This window comes from Camelus dromedarius, chromosome 10 (genome assembly GCF_036321535.1).
Source record: "Camelus dromedarius isolate mCamDro1 chromosome 10, mCamDro1.pat, whole genome shotgun sequence".
NCBI classification, from domain to species: domain Eukaryota; kingdom Metazoa; phylum Chordata; class Mammalia; order Artiodactyla; family Camelidae; genus Camelus; species Camelus dromedarius.
In genome coordinates this window covers 66,642,923-66,665,295 of record NC_087445.1, presented here as the reverse complement: position 1 = coordinate 66,665,295, position 22,373 = coordinate 66,642,923, and the positions used below count along the sequence as shown (strand labels likewise).

Below are 22,373 nucleotides of genomic sequence, written 5' to 3'. Positions count from 1 at the left end.
CATGGCACTGTGCCTGGTACACAGCAGGCGCTCAGTAACCAGAACACCCAAAGACAACCCCCCAGCATATGTCCAGGACCTGCAAACATACAGCCCACTGGCCCCCAGACCCACCTTTGACTTCAATCTCTGTGTCCTTGCATCCAAAGCAGGGGAGGGCTGGAGGGTCCCAGCCAAGGCCCAGAGGCCTGGAGGGATGATTGGTGCCAAGGATGCAGAGGCATGTCAGGAGAGGGCCTCGAGTCGCACTTCAAGAGCCCATCTTGACTCTCACCCAATCCACAAACCTCTTTTTGACGCCCTTCCCTCTCTTCTGGTCTACTCCCGCTCAAAGGAACAAGGGATCTGGGATCACCACCTGATCCCAGCCCTGTCTCTTCCAACCTAGGTGACCAGGGACAAGTGACTCAGCCTCTCTGAGCCTGTGTCTTTGGGTATAAAACATCCAGACTCTCTCACAGGCAGGCCTGCCAGAACTTGATACTAGTAAAAATCAGTTATGGAAAAACTCTAAATGCTATATAGCATGATTGGGAAGTCTTTGCAATTTATCTCAAATTTTTAACTACAATAGAACTACCAGAGATTCAAAGATATTTTTGATCCTTGCTAATCTCTTTAATTTTAATAAGGCTTTTTAAAAAGTACTTTCCCTCTTTGTTTATGTTCATAAAGAAGTTGTGGTATATTTATATAATGGAATACTAATGGAATACTATTCGGCCATAAAAAATGACAACATAATGTCATTTGCAGCACCATGGATGTCCCTGGAGAATGTTAATTCTAAGTGAGGTAAGCCAAAAAGAGAAAGAAAAATACCATATGATATTGCTCATATGGGGAATCAAAAAAAAAAAAAAAAGAAGAGGAAGACAAAGGAACTTAAATATAGTACAGAAACAGACTCATAGATATAGAATACAAACTTGTGGTTGCTGGGGGGAGGAGAGTGGGAAGGGACAGACTGGGAGTTCGAAATTTGTAGGTACTGACAGGTATATAGAGAATAGATAAACAAGTTTATACTGTATAGCACAGGGAACTATATACAAGATCTTGTGGTAGCTCACGGTGAAGAAGAATGTGACAGTGAATATATGTATGTTCATGTATGACTGAAAAATGGTGCTCTACACTGGAAATTGACACAACATTGTAAACTGACTATAACTCAATAAAATGAAATTTTAAAAAAATTTGATGAAAAAAGTACTTTTCCCTCTTCGTTTATGTTTATTTATTAATTTATTTTATTTTTTATTGAAGTATAGTTGATTTATAATGTTGCATTAATTTCCGGCAGAAGAGTGATTCAGTTACACATACATATTTTTTCATTATAGGTTATTACAAGATATTGAACATAGTTCCCTAGTTATTTTAAGATCTATAGCCACAAAAAATCTATAGCAACAGATAAGACAGATATAGATGTAAAAGAAAGCTACAGCAAATAATGGCTGTAATTGGATCTCAGAGAATATGTGACTGTGGGTCAGATATTTTAGACCAGCAAATCAAGATGTAAATTAACTACCTAATGTCAGAGTATTCAAGTTGTAGGGTCCGGTTTAAAGGGATGGATAATTTTTTTTAACATTCAAATTCTCAAGCTTTAGATGACGACAGAGATGTCACGCTCACAATTTGTATTTACTCTCTAAATCTAAAATGTAAAAATCAATTGAATTGATTAAAAGACTGTATTGTACTTTCCCCTCTTGAACAGAGGCATGGTACTGGAATGCTTTTGTTCCGTTCCCAGATCAGAGAATAATGATAACCAGCTGGAAGAATTAAACGAGATCCAGCCCACAAAACACAGTGCCAGGCACGTCACAGGGCTCCATGATGGGGACTGTCTTCTTCCCCCAAGGTGTGCTCCCAGCCTCACCGCCACCCAGGCACCTCCCCCTTCACCACAGGCTCCAGGTGCCTGTCCTTTTAGGGGCTTCCAGAACCTTCTGGGACACTCTTAGAGGCAGGGCCTGGCCAGAGTCATCCCACCAGGACACACACAAGGGCTGAGACCAGCGCAGAGATGCTCAACCCCACTACTCCCCACTTGACATTCGCTTCCCCTTCCCGCATCCCAGCCACTGTCCTGGTTCAGGGTCCCCATCTTTTCTTTGGAACCACTGCACCAGCTTCCTCACTGCCTTCAACTCGCCCATTATCCACAGACATATTGCATCATTCCCTACTCAAGACCCTTCCACGGCCCCCAGTGCAGGCTAAAAGAAGTCAGGACTCCTAAGATTGGCTTTTAAGGCCCTCTAGGATCTGGTACCCATGGGCTCTTGCAGCCTCACACCCACTGACCACACCCTCTCCAACACCCTCTTCACCACTTCTTGCCTCTATATGTCCTCAATTTCCTGCCTCCAGGAGACTGAGGGTCCAGCCTCAGCTCTGCCTCTGACTATGTGACCTCGGGCAAGCTCTTTGCCTCGCTGAGCTTCAGTCTCCTCATCAGGCTACTGGGGATCTTGTGCAGATGAGGCAAGATAAGAGATTGACCATCAGGGGCCAGGAGGGCTCAGGAAATGCAAGCCTGTGAGCCACAGCCTCCTCCCCACACCTCTGCTTCTACCATTCTGATAGCAGCTGGTAGGGGTGAGCTCCTCTGCCCAGCAGCGGCTGCGGGGACTCTCTCCTAAGCCCCGGAATGCAGACGCGCTCATGGCCAGCAGCAGCCAGGGAGGGAAGCTGGAGGGAGGGCGGCTTAGAGGAAAATTACCCGGCTCTGGTCCAGCCAACACTGTGCTCACAGCTGCCTCTCAGAGAGGGGACCTGGGGGCCTGGCAGGCTTTTCCTAAACCATGGACTTGGCCCCCAGCCTTGACCCGTCTGAGCTGGCGGGATAATGGGGGGTACTCTGGGCCCCACTCCTCTGGGACACTCCCACTCTTTGGCATCCAAAGAGACGGGAAGGAGGAGGAAAAACAACAGACAGGCCTTTGTGAGAGGAGAAAATTGGCTCCTGCTGCTCCACGCTGGGGCCCCAGGCACTGACATGAAAAAGGGACCCTCTGTGCCCCACTGCCATCTATCAAACCCTGCACCCTGGGTACCTTGTCCCTGCGTCATACGCTCTGAACCATGCCCAGCCTCACATACATTACGCTGTCTATGTCCCATAACAGGCCCCAAGCTCCTCCTACCTTGTCCCGTGTGTGTCGCCTGGTGCGCGTTCCACGTGCTGTCCCACGTCACCCATACCTTGGACCATGCTCCATGCACCATGTCACATCTGCTGTATGATGTACTCTGTGCAGACAGCCCCCAACTTGCGATCGCGCAGCTTACAATTTTTTGACTTTACAATGGTGCAAAAGCAATACATATTCAGCAGAAACCGTACTTTGAATTTTGGTCTTTCCTGGGCTAGCGATATGCTGTATATACTATTTATTTTCTTTCACAATGCTGGGCTGCAGCAGCTTCCGTCAGCCACGCCATCACCAGGGGAAACAAACAATACACTTAACAACCATTCTGTACCCAGACAACCATTCTGTTCCTCACTATCAGTTCAGTCTTCAATAAATAACATGAGATAGTCAACCCTTTATTATAAAATAAGCTTCCTGTTAGATTTTGCCCAACTGTAGGCTAACGTTAAGTGTTCTGGGCACGTTTAAGGTAGGCCAAGCAAAGGTGTGATGTTCGGGAGGTTAGGCGTACTAAGTGCATTTTGACAGGCTCTGGGACAGACTCCCACCAATCATTACCTACATGACCTTGGAAAAGTCACCCCCCTCCTTCTCAGAGCCTCAGTTCCTTCAGCTATAAAATAGAAATGATATTAACACTCACCTAGTAAGGGTTCTTGTGGGGGTTGAAGGAGATGACTGCAGTGAAGGGGCCTAGCCCAGCGCCTGACACAGAGGGAGTCTATGAAATGTTTGCGGTCCCAGCTGTGCCAGGGTGTCTGTACTACAGCCTGTGCACTGCTTGCCAGTCTCCTGAGACCCCAGCTCCCACTGTGCATTAGACACTGTATCACCTTAGTGAAATTCAAACAAAAAGCTACAGGGAAGCTATATTTCCTCTGCTACAGGGGAGAAATTCAAGGCTCATAGAGGGTAAGAATCTGCAGGAGGTCACACAGCCAGAAAGGGTGAAGCTGGGTATGCACACAGGTCTGGGCATCCAGAGAGACAGAAGGAAAATTAGTGGTGGGCTAGTGGGTAGGGGCGTAGACTGCTGGCCAGCAGGCACAGGCACCTTTTTGGAGATGGTTAGGGGTGATAAAAATGTTCTCAGACCAGATTGTGGTGATGCTGGCATTACTCTGTAAATTTACTAAAAATCACTGAGTTAATTAAAACCAGTGAATTACATGTATGTAAATTACACATAAATTTAGTCCAACAACTTATGTAAATTATACTTCAATAAAGCTGTTTTTTATTTTTTAAGCCCATGCGTTTCACTGGCACCACTCTGCCAAAGCAGTCAGCAAGAAAAGTGACTCTCCTTGAGTTAGTGGAGACGGCCGAGCGGAGGCTGAGCAACCACTTGGAGGCCCAGGGGAAAGGAGCCTTGAGCCACCTGGTTCCCAAACACCTCTGCAGATCAGGTGCGCAGCAAAATCACCTGGGGAGCTCCAGAAAGCTTGGATTCCCAGGCCCCACACCCAGCCTGAGCCTACAGCTTGGGGTGGGGCCCGCAAACCTGGGATTCTGAGGCTCAGCCTGGACTGGGAACCATTCATCAAAGCCCAACATCTCCTTTCACACTTGGGGAAACTGAGGCCAGCAGAACAGGGGACTTGCCATCTCTAAGCGATCAAGGAGTGGGAGAGCCAGGGCTGAAATCAGGGTCCTTTCTCTGTTCCTCCTCTCCTTTCCCTCTTCCTCCCTCCCTCCTCCCTGGCCCTCAGCCTCCTGGTGACTCAGGGCTCTGAGTCATCCAGTGGCACCACAGAGGAAACGTCTTAGGAAAAACAATCCCCAAACAAAGCTCCCCCTGATCTAGGGAACAGAATAGGCCGGGGGGCTAAGAGAAGGCGGGGAGGAGAACACAGGGTGGAGTAGACCTGGTCTTTCATCTTGGCTACTGAGCCCCAGAGAAGGCACTTCCCTGCTCTGAGCCTCAGTTTCCCCTGAGTAAATAATCCCTACTACCACACATAGAAGCTCAATATGGACCAGACAATGTAAGTACTTTTCAGTTTTGTCTTGTTGACAATGCCTACCCAAGACCCATGGCTAGCATCATGCCGATTTTACAGATGGGGAAACTGAGGCTCAGAAAGGTTTAGCCCAAGGTTACACAGTTAGGAAGCGCAGAACAGAGTTGGAATCCGGGGTGATCTGACTGCGAAGTCTTACTCTCACTCCTACACATCTTTTAAAGATACCTACTGCACAGTGTGGCATGCAGATAATGTCTCATCAAATGCATAAGGTGAATGGCCCAGTAGGGCCTCAACCACACGTTTTTCTCCTTCCATCCTCTGTTGTCAGGCCCTGCCTCGGGACCTCCTGGCCCAGCGGGGTGCACACAAGAATTTGGGTAATCACTCAAGTGGCTCTTGGCAGCAGGAGCTCACGGAAGAAAGCACCCTGGACCTGATGAGCCACAAAGGAAGAGCATTTGAGCCAGGCTTGGAAGGATGAATGGAGGTTTGTCTCTGGGGAACAGGGAACCAACACATCAGGTGGAGGGAACAGCTAAGCAAAGGCTCAGAGGTGTGGCCCACATAGGAAAATGCAAATGCTGGAGAGGTATGGCTAGGATTAAGACTTGGACACGTGGGTGAAGAAGGGGCCTGACTGCTAGGGGTCCTGGCCTGATCTGAGGCAGTAGAGAATTTATAAGCCGGGAGAGAATAGGATTGGAGCTGGTTTCATCTCTGCAGGGGGCCTGGCTGGGAGTCAGGACTGGGACCCTCCACGGCCTCCCAGGAGCCCCTCTTCTGAGCAGGCTTTGGGGACAACCCAAGATCCCTTGCTACTCACCCATGGTACAGAGTCACCCCCGAGGGCCTCTTCCTCCGCCATAGCTAGGCTGGGCAGGGGACAGGCGGGCCTCTGACCACATCAACCTAATCACATTGGCCTATAAATAGGACCCTGTGGCTTAGTCTGAAATAGCTGTGCCCGGCCCAACTCCATGGGCACCACATGGGCATGCACAGTTCCGGAAATGGTCCTTCTCCTCGACACACTGAAAACCAAAACTTCCTCAGGAAACCATTGTTCGTGCTCTAATTCACTTTCTTAAACACGAGGCAGTGGGCTGGGGGGAAGAGCCCGCTCAACTACTACAGATTATTTGAAATGGGTCTTGCGACTACTTTTCTGCTCTCTGTTCTCTGGGGACCCTGAGCGAGTCACTCCCTCTCTCTGAGCCTCAGTTTCCCCAGATGCAAACTGGAAGGTTGCATATGATATCCCTGGGGCCCTTCTAGCCAGGATGCTCCCCAGAATTGTCTCAGGGTCAACTCCTACCCTCAAATGGTTACCCTGTCCCCAGCCGACTTGGGAATTTTTAAAATTTTCAATATTTAAAAAATTAGAATTGCAATAAATACTTGAGCCAGGTCCGAGCCTTCAGTGGAAGTGCTGGGTGACTCTGGATGAGTCACCGTTCCTCTCTGGGCCCGAGATTCTTCAGCCATAAGATGAAGAGGCTGGCAGGATGATGCCCAGCGGCTCTGACTTTTTTTAATTAAAATTTTTTTGTTTAGAATTAAGAACCACGATAGGCCGGCCTTGTGCTGGGTGCTGGGACTAAAAGACAACTAAGACCTGGTCCAGCCCTCTGAGCCAGAGCCTAGGGGGGAAACATAAAGGCATTTCCAAACCACTCGGCATCCCATCAGAGGCCTTTTTCAGGGCTGCTGGGGACACCCTGTTTCCACTTCAGGTTACAGATTTATGGCCACAGAGAAGGACGCTCCAAGGGTCAGATTATGACATGGACTGGGCCGTTCGTTACCAACCAACAGGTAAATAAGGATAACTGAGCAATCACTAGGTCCTAGGCATGTGCTTAGGACTTGACTTCCCCATCGTTAATCCTCAACAACCCTATTATCACCCCCTTTCACAGATGAGGAAACTGAGGCTGAGAAGGGTTCACAGATGTGTCGAGGGGGCACAGAGCAAGTCAGAGCCAGAGGGATGTGCAGACCTGTTTGCCTCTGGAGCCCAAATCCCAGTGAAATAGCTCAGGAGGGCTGACTAGTGGGGGGAAATGATCCAACAAGGCACAGGACAGGAAGCAGTAGACAGCATTTTACTGTATGTGTAGGCAGATGGGAGTGACCAGGCTTCACACGCATTCTCTCCAACCAGTTCACAGCGTTGCCCCTCTGATCCGCCCTCCCCTCTGCCTCCCACCAACTGATTGTTCTCAAATCCCACTGCTCAAGCTACTCCTCAGCTTAAGGTGTGCCATGGCTCCTTGGCACCCAGAGGATCGGGACCCTGCATTCAAGGTGTCTCCCCACCCCATTCTCCTGCCACTTTCCACCTCAACCCCACCCTCCTTCCTGTGTTAGCCATGCTGCTCCCTAGTCCCCAAGAACAGCGGTTCTGCCAGGGGACCAAGCCTTTGCATTCGGGACTCCCATGCCTGGATGCTCATCGCATCCTCTAGGCCTAGTGCTTGACTCAGGAGGAAGCCCTCTGTGGCTCCCTGGGCCCCTGGCACTTATTGCATGGCCTTCCGGGCACCAGCCACCACAAGCCTACATCTCCCAGGGTGGAAAAGGGTCTGATTCACCTAGCTTCTCCAGTGAGGAAGCTTAACAATGAAAAAATGCCAGGAGCCCAGAGAATGCTGGAAAGCGCACATTTCCCAGGACAGCTCCACCCCAAGCCTGGTACTGAGGCACAGCGTGAGCACGCCACAGTGTGGAAGAGCCAAAAATTACACCTTATCAGGGTGGGACTTGCAGCTGTCTCTTTCAAGAGTTCTACTAATGAAATCTAGGCACATCTCCCCCACTGCTTTAAAGCTTCCAGTGGTTAGCCAGGGGTCTAGGATAAAATTCAAACTCTAACCAAGGCCCTAAGGGCCCGCACGACTGAGGTGCTTCCTGGTCTTCAGGCTCTTCCCCATCACGCCCCCTTCTTTCAGTTCCTCAAGGGCTCCACACGCAACATACTGCCTCTGAGATTCGCTCATGCTGTTCCCTCTGCCTGGGGCTCCGTTCCCTGCTCACTCAGCCACCTGCCTCCATCTTCAGGTCTGAGCATTTTTAGGAAGGCCTCCCTCATCTGTCCAGAAAAGATTCTATCATATCCATGCAACCACATACACCTTCGTAACACTGGCTGTTTCCCTCACAGCTGAAGAAAGAAAGAATTTATTATGTGTATAATGACTTGTGTAAGACTCAAGACTGTAAGACCCATGAGAGTTGGGAAAATCTCTGATGATTCTCCAATACCCAGTCCAGGGCCTAAATATCTGTCAAGTGAATGCATGCAGGAGTGAATGAATGAATGAATGAACCAACCTACACATGTAACTCAAGAGAAGAAGGTGGTCAGAATCCTGCTGAATGGTTGAGGCAAAAAAACAGGGCCCTGGTTAAGAAGGTCAGAAAAATAGGAGATAAAGTAGATGGTGCAGCCTGCCAGAAGCAAAAAGAGGAGAGAGCTTCTAGAAAGAAATGATATCCAAGGCTCCAGAGAGGCAGTGCATGGAGAGCTGAGGAAACTGCTGGATTTGACAAGGAGGAGGTCACTGGGCTCCCCTGGTTGAACCAAAGCCCAGCGGAGATGGGGGTGAGGGGAGGCACAGCACAGATGGATGAGGGGAGGGGAAACACGCAAAGCCCTCAGTTGACAGGTGCTCACTTCAGCAGAAATCGGGAAAGCAGAGGATGGTCCCTGTGTCACTCTCGCCAAAAGTGTTAACAGAGCATAACTCTTTTTGGTGACGGATCACTCTGAGACAATTCAGCTTTGGGAGTTGTCAGGGCTCATCTCAAAAGCAGGAGCATCAGAACCAAGACGGTCCCCGTTTTCTCCTCTCTGGGCAGCATCAAGGATGTCCGTTTGTCTAGAACCCTCGGGATATGGCTGAAGTTGGGCCCAGCAGGGCCTTCTAGGGGATGCCCAGCTTTGAGGACAGAGCATTCTGGAGACCAAGGGAAGGCCCTTCCATCTAAGCTGGGGAAAGAGGAACAGCTCTCTACTGTGGTCAGCCTGTCGTGTCACCACCTGGGAGCCAGCTGAGCTGCAGGGATGAGCAAGCCCTGGAGGCATTCGGCCCCTTCTCCTTTTGGCAACCGAGGGTAATGTCATGACGCGGAGGGGTGTTTTCCAGGCTCTCTGCACAGCTGCTATTAGAAATTCACTTCTTTCTGTTCCGATACTGAAAGCTGGGTCATTTCCCTAGTGGTGCTCCTTCCCCTTTTCGCAGCTCACAAAGCCCCTGAGCATCTACAAGCTCCTTCAGTCCTCATGACAACCTTGTTAGGTGAGTGGGGGAGACCAATGCACCCATCTTATAGGCAGAAAAGCCAAGGCCTGACCTGGGACATGAGCCAGGTCTCCTGCTTCGAGCTGAGGACTCCACTCCACCCCCAGCCTCTCCACCTCCTTCAGCGGGTCACCTGTGAATCTGATAGTCAGGTGGACCCCGCCCTGCCAGCCGGCCCCAGGTGGGCATGACTCATCCGCCTCCCCCCCCCCCCCCCCGTGACTCACACTTCTCTCTCCTCCCATGGTCAACAAGCCCGGAGACTTGGCAGCTGCACCCCAGCTTCTGTCACCTCACCAAAGCCTCCGGGAGAATTCCTGCACCACCTCCTCACGGGAAGGCCACCCTCTTACAGAAGAGCTATCAGAGGCTCTTCTGAGATGGAAAGCACTTTCCTACCATCACCCAGTGAGCAAGCAGCACAGCCAGGGTGGGGACCCAAGTGCCCTGGCACCCAGCCCAGTTCTTGCCTCTTCCCCACGGGATCAAGGGAGGGTGAGGAGCAAATGAAGTAATTGGCAGAAACGCTCTCTGAGCCTTACTAGAAAAACCTCAGGGACTGACTGAATCCACTCGTGGCAACCAGTGGCTGCTTCACCAGCCTCTCCAGACTCCCCTGGGCAGCCTGAGCTGGGGCTTGGGGGACACCGGGGTGTCTGCACTGCTCTACCTACCTCGCAGGGCTGGGAGGGTGAAGAGGGCTGCTCGTCAGGAGGTGCCGGGACTGAGGCAGAAGCGCTGTACAAGGGGGTTATCAGCACCACCTGTAACGAAAGTGCCAAGACTCTCAGGGTCAGGGGCTCAAGGTCATCTGGTCAAAGCCTCATTTGAGGCTTCCACTCCTCCCCACCACCCCCCACCAGGGTCACACAGCCCCTATTCACACACCTCCAGCAATGGGGCACTCACTTCCTGCCAAGGCGGCAAAACCTCCTGTTGGAGAGTTTAGCTGGTTAAGAGAATCGTCATTAGGATGTGCTAAAATCTCTTTCTCGACGCCTCATACATGCTGGTCCTAGTTCTACAATCTGGGGTCACCCAGAACAGGTCTGCCACCCTGTTTCCCAATGGTTCCTTAGAGACTTGAAGACAGTGATCCTAGGCCCCCACGTCTTCTACAAGTTGTACACTCCCTTTCCTCCAGCTTTTCCTGAGACCAAGATGTCTGGTTCCCTCCCCTGCTTCCCTGATCTACTCCAATGAACCCTGTCCCTACTGACAGCACAAGACCCAGAATTAAACAATTAGAGGAGTTCTATCCAGGGCAGGGCAAGCAGAACTCTCACTTCCATTAAAACAAACAAACAAACAAAACCCAACCTCTCACCTCCATCATTCTAAATATCATGCCTCTATTAATCCAGCCTAAAATCTCATTAAGGTTAAGGTTAACCCCATTGCACGACTGAATTTAGCTATGGTCAACTAGAGAGTTTTGGCTCAAGATTCTGGAGTTAGATAAAATGGCCCCTCACTTAACTATGTAACTTAACTAAGCTACTTCACCTTTCTGAGTCTCAGTTTCCTTCTCTGTTAATGAAGGATTACATTAGAACCTACCCCCTGGGGTCATTATGAGATAAAATATGCCCAGGGTTTTGAACAGGGCATATGCTTACTCTGACTACTAAGTCTTTCTAGAAATTCTATCTTTCTTGTCCTGTATTTGTGCATTTTGGGGACCCAAGCTGTTTACATGCCATTGTCTCACTTCTGTGCCTAGCATTGCTCTATTATTGCAAGAGTATTATCATTATCTGGTGACGGGTCTTTCTCTCCCATCAGACTGTGAGCTCCATTAGGCTCCTTTGCCTCTCAAACTCCAGCCCTAACACGTGACCCAGCAAACAGCAGGACCAGTGGGTATATGCCAGATGAATAAATGAAGGACCGGCCTACCTCGGCCCCAGAGCAGTGCAGTCCAGCCTTTCAGCCCCACACTTTCAAGAACCACCCTTCCTCAGTCCCCGGAATCCTAGTCATCTGCATTCAGGGAGCAGCTGAGCAAACTGGCTCCTGCCTCAACTGGAAAATTTCTCTGCCCAAACCAGCTTCTCCAAGCCAAAGGGAGAGAGTCCAAGATCCTGAATGCAGTGGGGCCCTGCAGGCTCCTGGGATTAAGACACAAATGAACCTATTCTTAGCTGACAGTAAATAGCCCAGACATTCCTGTGGATTTCTGCCTTGTGAGTGGCGTGGGTGCACAGCAAGGGATCTGGAAAGAGGCTGGGCACTTATCTGGGCCTTAGGACTTGGTGTTAAATGCCACCTCCATGGGACCTCTTCAAAGAGCTTCACAGAAACTCCCCGGTTCCATGGAATAGATCAAAGCAGAGTTGATGACTAATGACCTCCCACTTTCTGTTAACTCTGGGGGGACAAACCTTTCAAAAACAGCCCCCCTTCTCTTCAACACACCTCCAAATCTCACCTTCATCCTCACTGGTGATGCTGCATTTGTTCCCAATTGCAACCTGTTCTGCCTTCGGTGCTCCCCATCTCAGCAACACCACCACCACCCACCATCCACACGTGGGGCCCCACCAGACATCAGGGCACCACCTATCTCAGCCTCCCCTGCTCTGTCACTCTTGCCTCCAACACCCCTACGTCCTGCCGGTTCTACCTGAATGCATCCTCTTCTCCCTACCCTCACTGCCAGCATCTTGGTCCAGGCATCACTGCCTCTCACCTGGGTGACTGCAGTGCTTCCTACCTGGTCCTCCCACTTCCTCTCCCCTCCCCTACAGTGCAGTCTCCTCAGAGCAAGCCCAGACTACATCACTCCTCTGCTCAGACTCAGCCATGGCTCTCCGCTGGCCCCCAAATAAAGCCCAAGATACTCAGCGAACTTTTCAACGTCTTTCACCACCTGCCCCCATCAGCGCCCTGAGCCTCAGCTCTCATCAGTTCCTGTCTTCCACCCACACCCCTCCAAGCTCCAGCCAGATGCAGCTGCACTCTGGTCCCTGAATCCTCCAATAATCTTTGCAGTTTCCTCTGTTCCTGAACTCTCTTCCATCTTTGTTCTTTTCTCCTTCCGCTCATAATCAAGCCCAGCTTTCCTCCAAGACCTCTTCTCTAACCTCCCCTTCTCCCATGAGTCTGAGCTCCTTTGAGCCCCCACCAGCCTTCCCTGCCACACCGATATGATCTGTTTCCAAGTCAGCCTCCCCCATCAGACTAAGACCTGCTCTCATGTATCCCAGCACCTAGCATAGGACCACCACAGCTCACGATTCATCAAAGGGATAAACTAGTAAATCACATGCACACACACACACACATACACGTGTGTGCACACGTGCATAAACAGTCCTGAGCACACACGTTCACACAGAGACGGCGAAGGAAGCGGGTGCTGCCATCTATGGGCAAAAAGAGCATTACACTCCTTCTCAGGCTCTGGACACAGGAAGTCCCAGAGTTTCAAACTCGACTGGGTTTAGAATTAGCTCCAGCTAACTCCCAAGTGGGTCTGTTTTTCATTCTGGACCTCAAGGCTGCCACAACTTAGAAACAAGGTCTGTAAACCACTGGCTCTGGTCCACCACCCCCATGGTCCGGATGGAGCCACAACGAGCAGGGTCTCCTTCCAGGACTCACCGTCCCAGCCTGGGGCTCGCATGGTGCTTGTTTGCCGAATTATATCTTAGAGAAGGAGAGGAGGCATTTTCTAGTAGTCAGAGCTGCCCACCAGCGGAAAGGCGGGCTTTCGGGTAGAGAACTTGCCATTAGTGAAAATGTACAAGCACCAGGAACCCTCTCTGTTCAGGTGGCTGAAAAGGAGCTTTCTGCCCCGGAGAGGGATGGGTGTGGTCGGGGGAGGCTGGAACAGAGGTGTTTTTTTCTCCTCAAAGACTGCTCCCAGCTCACTGGGAGGACCCTCAGCTGTGGTGGGAGCAGCATGATATCTGTCCATCAAGGCCAGAAGGGTTCAAATGGCTGCCCCAATGACAACAGTTGTCACCAAGTGTCAAACTCTTTACACACATCTTGTCTCATCCTCACAATAACTCTGCCAGCAGATGTCATAGTCTCTATTTCGTGAAGGAAGAACACAAATTCAGAGAGGTGAAGTAACATACTCGGGGTCACACAGCTAAGATGTCTGGGCAGCTCCCACCAAGTTAGGCTGCTTCCCTGATATCTTGGCCTCACTAACTTTCAAGCTATAAGGCTGGGTCTCTTTCTCACTAGAGAAAACTATAGTGCTTCAGTTCCTCTAGATCACGTGTTAGCCAACTTTTACTATAAAGAGCCAGGAAGTTAATATTTCAGGCTTAGCAGGCTGCATACTCTCTCTGTTGCATATTCTTCCTTGCTAAGTTTTGGATTTTTTTTTTTCTACAACCTTTTAAAAATGTAAAAAAACAGTCTTAGCTCAAAGGCATATGAAAACAGTCTGTGGCTTCCCCGGGGCTGTACTTTGCAGCCTACAGACATAAAAGAATAATGTTTATAATCTTAAGTATAAAAACTTCTGGTGGAAATGTTTATGCCAAATGCGAGGTCCTTCAGCTGTATTTCTTCCCCTTCAGATGGCTTCCTACTGAGTCACTCTCTCCTAAAGAAGGGCCCTACCTCACTCCAAAATGAGGCAGCGAAATATTTCAAGGGCTGTTCAGATTCTAGAAACGCACAGCTGTGGAACAAATGCAGTTCAACTCAGTGCTGGGAAGAGAAGAGGGAGGCAGATATGATGGGTAGAAAGAACGTCAAAGATAAGACATCAAAAGATCTGGGCTCTAGTTTGGGCCCTTAACAAAGGATTTAGAATCTTACTATGTAGACTGTGGTCCCTGGACCAGCAACATCTGCACCCCCTGGGAGCTCATTAGAAATGCAGAGTCTCAGGCCCCACTTCAGACCTCCTGAACCAGAATCTGCATTCTCACAAAATCTCCAGGTGACTCATGTGTGGGATAAGTCAAAAGGCACCCCACTTTAGGATGCACAATCAAGACACCAAGACCTGCCACTGGATCTTGAAATTCAGCACTCAACAGGTAGAAAAGCAGTCCTGGTAGGAGCAGAGAAGGTGCTGTACCCCACTTCACAGTTGGGGAAACCCGGTTAGAGAGGGAAATGACTTTCCCAGGACCACACCGCCAGGACAGACTAGGAGTCTGACCAGGGCCAAGTTCCTTAATCTTCCCAGGCCTTGGGTTTAATAATAACTGAAATCATTCTGGTTTAGACGAGTACTTTTGAAATCTCACAAGTGGTGGAGTAGCAATCAGGGAACTTGCTTTGTGCTTTAGGAAATTCACTTGCTCTCTCTGGGAGTGAGTATCCCCGGGGATGAACGAGCCACTGGGGGCCAGTGACTCCCAAGGTCCACCAGTAAAGGTCAGAGTCAGGAAACATTTCTGAGGTAAGGAAGCCGTCAGGTGACGGACCTTCAGCAGAGGGTGACCACAGTCACACCAAAGTCCCTGGGCTGGAAACACAAAGGCAAGTCCTTCCATCCTAAGCGAGGAGACAGAGCAGTGACCTGGCATTAGCTCAAAGCTCTATGACAAGTACAAAGCAGAAACGGCAGTGAGAGCCAGCTTCTCTCTGCCCCTCCAGCCTGGGATCTTAATCGTTATCCTTTACTGATGCTGAAGTGTGCAAATGTACAGGCACGCCTCGTTTTATTGCATGTCACTTTATTGTGCTTCACAGACAGTGCATTTTTTATGAATTGAAGGTTTGTGGCAAACCCTGCATCCATCGAGTAAGTCTATCCACACCATTTTTCCAACAGCGTTTGCTCACTTCTTATCTCTGTCACGTTTTGGTAACTCTCACAATATTTTAAACTTTTTAAATTATTATTATATTTGTCATGGTGAGCTGTGATCAGTGGTCTCTGATGTCACTATGAAGACTCACCGAGGGCTCAGATGATGGGTGGCACTTTTTAGCAATTTGGCACTTTTTAATTAAGGTACCGACATTGTTTTCTTTTTTTAGACATCATGCTATTGCTCAGTTAATAGACTACCTTATAGCGTAAACATAACTTTTATGAGCACTGGGAAACCAAAAACTTTGTATGACTTGCTTTATTGCGACACTCACTTTATCATGGTGGTCTGAAACCGAGTCCACAATATGCCTGTATTTGCTAAATGAATGAAGTATGATGTTTCAGGGAAATGGTGCTTGAGCTTTCTAAGAGGACAGCTAGCCTTTTGATAACCAGCTTCCATTGCTCCTTCAAGAACACCGCCAACCTCACGTGTGGCTGGCTGGTGGGGGTAAGAACTGCTACAGCCTTTCTGGGCAGCAATTTGGCAAGTGGAGCAAAAGCTGTAAAAGATGTCATTTTTGACCCAGCAACTCCATTTCCTGGGCTCTCTTCTAGGAAATCATGAAAGAATAATTTATGCGCTCGGATGCTCAGTGTGGCACTGTTTATAAACAGCCTGAAACCTTAATAACAGAGGATCAGTTAAGGGAACCATTCACACCATAGATACAACAATAGAAAATGATAATGATAAAAATGTTAGGTCAGCATTTATCATTTTAGTAATAAAAATGTAAAAATTGGTATTTTTTAACAAATAAAATGCATTATTTCACTTCTTTAATCCCCCAGACTTTTGGAAAAATAAACACGTATTTATTTACTTAGGTAAAGGATACTTTAAAAACCCTTTTAAAAATTAAATGTAGAGTTCTACATAACATGAGAAAATATTTATGTTATAATGTTGGAAAAACAAAAGAGTCAGAATGGAAGATTATAAATGTGGTATGACCACAATTGTGGGGGAGGGGTGGAAAAAAGTGCTGAAAATATCAGGAAAGAAATGCACCCAAATGTTAGCGGTGATTATCGCATGTTGGCAGAATTATGGGCAGCTCTTATTTTTTTTTATAGTTTTTTCATTTTCTAAATTTTCTATCATAAACAGCTATTATCTTTAGAAAAAGGAAAACAAATCATTGGAGGAAGTGTGGGAAGTACCCATATTCCATGGGTATCCCACCCATTCCACTTTGCCACTCCCCCAAAATTAACTAGTATTTACTGAGCACCCACCAAGGGCCCAGCCCAACCACAGCCGCTATAGAAGGAAAATTAAGGGTAAGGGCCAAACCCCACCCTGAAGGCTCACATACACCACATCTATATCCTTTGTTTGGCAAATAAGCTGGGCCCAGATGATCTCCTTGTCAAAGCTGGAAAAAAAATACGGTTGTTTACTTAACCAGTTCAACAGGATGAGAAAAAAAATCCCCTCCCACTAGTGTGGCGCCTTCACTGGAGTTGTCCGTGGCTCCCACTGCTTCTGGAGCCCCCTTGGGAAGAGCATGTTTCAGCTCAGGAAGAAAACTGCCACCCCTGAGTCCAAGCCATGAATGCAAGAGGTGCAGAGGCTCCCTCTGAGGCAGAACCAGCAAGGTACCAAGAAGGAGGAGGATGGGGGCCCTGGGAAGGAACCTAACTGGCCATGTGGCCCCTGAGGATCCCTGGCCATGAGAGCTCACATCTCCAGGCCTCAGTTTCCTCATCCATAAAATGGAGCACGTAACAGCAACCTCAGGGCTACTGAGAGGCTCAAACAAGAGAAAGTAAGCCACTTTATCTCTCTAGGCTGAGCAAAACTGAGTCACTACTCATCCCCAGTAGGGCTGTTAAAAGATTAAACAAGGCAGTGAAGACAAAAGGTGGACTCACACAGTAAGCATGCTAGAGACATGCCCTGAGCCTTACTGCGTGCAGAACAGGGAACAGGATACATGCATGACTTCTGGGCCTCAACTTCCTTATCTGCAAAATGGGGCAACCAATTCAATCCACAGAGACCAAATTTGTGAACGGGAGCTGAACCTCCAGCTGGCACTGCTGCAAGTCACTTAAACACGGATGATGCTGTGGGCTCACCTCATGCTTGCAGACGTGCAGGTCCCATCTTCCTGCACTGAGTACAAAGCCCTCTGACTCAGAGGCTATCAGAGCTGGGAAAGCCTGACATTCTGTCCCTCCCCCTAGTGCCAGGTGGACGCTGGGGCCCAGAGGAAGGCACAGATTAGCTCAAGTCACCCAGCACTTTGTCAGTAGCAAAAGCAGGACCCAAGCCCAGGCCTGTTGACCAGCCTTGCCCACCACGCCCACCGCTGTCTCTGCCTTGCCCTTTAATTGCTGATGTGGTCCCAGGCAGGGCAGGGGACAGCAGGCCTCCTGCAGGGGGTGGGGGGCTGGGGGGAAAAGCCAGCCAGCAGCAGGAACCGAGCCTGCCTGTGGTCTCCAAACTCACAAACCACATTGGGCTGAAATATGACACACGCTCACTCAGTTGAAAGGGAGGAGATATTTTTACTTAACATCCCCCAGCTGCCTGAACACTGGTCTCTTTCTTTCCCTCCCCCTCCCAAAATGCAGAGCTCCTGGGACCTGGTTTTCCCTGCTTCTGCCAGTATTTTCTCAGGAAATAACCGTGGGGGGCAAAGGAGTTCCCCCTCTTCCTGGTTTCCCCAGAAAGCTTTCTGGAGCATGGGGCTCAAATGGTGAAAAGAGGGGGACTGGGCCTGCCTGCGCCCCCAGCTAACTCACCGGGTGACCTTGGGCAAGTTTGTGTCCTCTCAAAGCCTGGGTTCCCTGAAATGCAGGAGAGGTGGACCTAAACTCTGGAGTCCGGCTGATAGTATGGGAAAGCATGAGTTTATGAACAGTGTTGTGAGGCCCCTCCAGGCCTCTCTGCTGCAAGGCTGAGCTCCCAAGCCACGCACACTGACTCACATTCCTCCAAAACTCCCCCTTCAGTTCTCTTAATGTCAGGACTAGATGGAACCTTCAGGAGAACGTTTAGTGCAGTGATTAAGAGCTACAGCTCTACAATCAGAGCTCCAGAATCCTGGCACCATCACCTACTAGTCTCACAACACAAGGCATGTTATTTGGCCTCCCTGAGCCTCACTTACCCCATTTATAAAAGCAGACGATAGTATCCACTTCAGAAGAACGGTCGTGAGGAACCAACAAATTAATGTTCCAGTGCTTGGTTTACTAAAAGATAGGTTTTTATTATACTCATGCAGATCAACATCCCCCCATTTTACAGATGAGGACACTGACGCCCGGAAAGCTGAGACTTGCCCAGTGTCACTCAGAAGAACTAAGACTATAGCTCCATTCCCTAGTCCGTGCTTCTAATTTATCTCAGTCCTGTGGTCTCTAATAATCAAATATATACACTCAGAGACTGTAGATACGGGCCGTAAAGTTTTCTTTAAGAAAACCAGAGACCAATATCTTGGCAAAGGACTACAGATCGTGCAGAAATCATCTCCAAGATCTGGCAACTTCTCATGAAAGACTGCCCAAATGTAGGGAGTAGGAGGAGGTGGGAGAAGTGGCCGACTGGCACTGGATGGCTAAGACTGTGAAGGCATCCAACCACAGCTCTTGCCTGCACACACTTCTGTTAACAGTGGCTACCTCTGGGGAAAGAAGAGGGCTTAGAGAGATGAAGCTTATTCTATACTCTTCCCTTTAACAGTATTTTTTCTTGCTTTGAAAATAAAACTCAACAGTGAAAAACTCAGAATAACTTAACAGCCAGTAGCTATAAGCCTATTGTCTGCTCTTAGATAAAATTTACAGCAGGTTCTTCAGCTGGGCTTCCAGAAACTGCCAGTCTGGTCCATCCTGTGGCCAGTGCTCTGGGTCACACCTGCACTCTCTTTCCCTTGACCACTCAACAGCCTTCTTGGGGTACCCCTGCCTCCAGTGTAGCCCCCTCCAATGCATCCCCTACATTAGCCACCAGATTAATGAGTTTTGATTACTGCCTTCAGGATAAAGTCCAAACCCTTAGTTTATAATCTAGTTCCATCTTGATTTACAGTCTCAACTCCCACTACTCCACCCTTCCTTCATCTGCCTTTCTAGCCATGTGGATTGCTCAGAAAACCTCAGTGCCTTTGCACAGGTTATTCTTGCTTCTTAGAATGTCTTTTCCCCAATTGCTTTATCTCCTCCTGGGGAACTATTACTCATTTCTGATGCCTGCGTTGCCCAGACAGACTCAGTCATCCCTTTCTAGGCTGAAGGAACTCTCAGTATTGCATGTTTGCTCTGACCACTATAGATGAGAAGCATCTTGAGGACAGATAACTTTGTCTTCCTCAGGGCTCTTGGACCCTCACAGGGTAAGACACGGAACAGAAGAGTGCTGAATCAAGGAAGGAGGGAAGGAAGGAAATACCACCAGAGGCAAACGCTACAGCCCCCCTTCTGGGAGCCGCCTGCTTTTCAGATTAGTCCACAATAAAAAAGGCTATGGAAAATTCTGGAGTAAAGTTCCCTTCCCTGATTCACATGGAAATCTTTGCTGCTGTGAAACTCACCCGGGTGCCAATCCAAGCTCTCTCCACTGTTTATAATTTCCCTGGCATTTATAAATAGCGAGGCCCCTAAAAGGAAAATGGAGTTTCAAAGGAGCAGGATGCCAATTGTCTCCCCCGACCCTTCCTCCTCTGTTTCAAGCCTCTTCCCCTCAATTCACATCCCCAAGAAACACCAACCAGCACCCCATGTGTGTGGGGGTGCTCAGTCTCTTAGTGAATGGAACTCAAGACTCAAGAGAGTCTAAAGCCCCACCAGCTAGAAGGAGTCAGGGAAAGGAGCACTGGAACTGGGTCCCAGTCCTGCCCCTTCCTCCCTGTGTGACTGTCAGCCAGTCACAAACTCTCAGGGCCCTTCAGTTCTCTCAACTGTGGAATGGGGCTGGGGTGCGACTCCAAGAAGCCAAAGTCTTATAAAGGGCAGTGCAGCAAGAAATCCTGGTGCCCTGGTCAGAAATTAAGGTCCCGGGAGAACAGGACCTGCAGGGTTTAGTCCCCAGAGGCCAAAAAAAAAAAAAAGAGAGAGAGAGAGAGAGTGAGAGGCACCTCCCCAGAGGCCCCTGACTTCCACAAAAAGCAGTTACCCCCAGGCCAGCCCTGAGTCTCCGGCTATTCAGAGTTCTGGGTGTTGTAAAGACGTCCTCTCCGCTCTGAGGAAGGTGTGAGGGCAGGATAAAGGGTGGATGTCTGGGCAGATGAGGGCCTGCAGAAGAAGCCGATTTCCCCTGCGTCCCCAACAGCCTCTGAGGACCTGGGCTTGCCCTTGGCCACTGCCCAGAGCAGGGGACACTGTTGCAATCAGGTTCTGGGGTGTCTGGACCCGAGAAGGGATGCGGGCCCAGGGAGAAAGGGAGATCCCAGTCACTGTCTGCAACTTCGAAAGAAGTTTCCGTGTGAGTCAGGGAAGGGAACGCACTCTGCAGGGCGGAGGAAGACACCACAGACAGGTAGTAAATGCAAGCAGATTCCAGGCGAGTAGGAGGAAGAACTTTCTAACAGTCCTGGGCCCAGAACGAGGAAGGAGGTGGAGGGCTCCTCATCGCCGGGGACGAGCAGTCAAAGGCATTATTAACCTGGAGTCAAGGATCCGTTCAGCAGATTCCCCAGCGGAGCCACCGCCTTGACGGCGGGCGGGCGACCACCTACAACCCTGGGCAGCTACAGCGAGTGCGGGGGTGACCCCGGGGCCCACTTACCCACCGGGACTGCGTCAAAGTTAGCTCAGGTGCTTGCAACACAACCCGGCCAATGGGTGGAGGCCCGGCCCCCCTCCTCTCCTGCCCCAGCCCCCAGTCCAACTCTCCGTGGTCCCCTGGACACCAGCAATCTGAGGGAAGAAGCCCTTCTCTAGAGATGTCCGGGCAGCCGAGCCGAGCTCCAGGCGCGGGCAAGCTCGGAAGAGAAGAGGAGGGAAAAGGACTCGATGTCCGGGATCCCCAGACGCCCCGGCGTCGTGGTCGCTCCCCGCCCCTACCTGCTGCTGTGGCGCTGGCGACGGCGGCTGCTGGGTCCAGCTGTGCTCAGCTGGTTCCGGGCGGCGGGGCAGGGGCGCCGTGGTCGCTGGGCGGGGGTGGGCAGGGCGCTGGCGGGAACCGCCCTCGGGGCGGGGCTCCGGGAGAGGGGGCGAGGGGGCGGGGCGCCGGCCCCTCCCATATTCGGCGGGGAGGATGGCGACTCCCGCTCCAGGCTAGCATTCATGGAGCGCACTGTGTGTCACTCACTTTGCCAAAACCCTCACTGCTTGTCCAAGGAAAGCATCAAGCTCCCTGCTTTACTTGGGAGGAAACTGAGACCCGGAGCTCGGAGGGGAGATCTGCAGGAGCCTGGGGGGAGGGGAGGAGAGCTGGGGAGCGCCTGGGCTGGGCTGGGGCCAAAGAGCTGAGTTGCGGTGGGCAGCGTGCGGAGGCAGACTCAGCTCTGGGGAGGTCAGGCTTTGGAAGGCAAAGCCCTCAGAGGGTGAACTGGGCAACCAACAAAGGCAGGGGCGGCGTATGAGCAGCGGCTAGACCCACCGAAGGAAACAAAGGAGAATGATTCCCAACTGCATTCGGAAGGAAGAAACCAGAAATGCCAAAGCGCATCCCTGTCCTTAAAATATTACGCAGGAGCTTTGGAGTTAGACCGTCTGGGGTCTGACTCCAAACGCTTTCTAGTCGTGTAACGTCCGGCAAGTCACTTAACATATCAAAATCTCAATTTCCTCGTCTGTAAAGTGGGCATAATAATTTCCTCTTCATGAGGCTGTTGGGAAGACTCAGTGAGAGAAAGGCTCTCAGGACAATGGCGGGTGCTGTGGGTTCTCTGTAAATGGAAGTTCTTATTAGTATGAAAGCAGATACTATTTTAGATGATGGAGCAAATCCACATGGTCAAAAAAATGAATGCAAGGTCACTTTTAAACAAATGTAATGTTTTCTTTATCACAACGGCATCTCACATGCATTTGAGAGAGAGCCATTTGTGATGGAAAAGGGCACAGGACAGCCTCCCAGCGTCCTGGTGCAAATGTGGGTTCCTGGCCTCTTGCAGCTGCTCTGTGACTCCAAGCTGGGAGGACTCACATGACAGGAGAC

General features: G+C 50.0%; 1 protein-coding gene across 2 annotated transcripts in view; it reads right to left on the bottom strand.

The window, feature by feature from the left end:
• GSN (gelsolin) overlaps positions 1 to 21,354 on the bottom strand; it is a 54,674-nt gene extending 33,320 nt beyond the window's left edge. The window contains exons 1-2 of one of the 2 annotated variants that reach the window (XM_064490482.1): positions 21,275 to 21,346; positions 10,128 to 10,217 (exon numbers count right to left, since the gene is read on the bottom strand). The gene's annotated coding sequence lies outside the window, so the exon portion shown is untranslated. Of the gene's footprint in view, positions 1 to 10,127; positions 10,218 to 21,274 lie in introns of both variants that reach the window. The other variant, XM_031450356.2, reaches the window with a different exon arrangement.
• Positions 21,355 to 22,373: the final 1,019 nt, after the last annotated feature.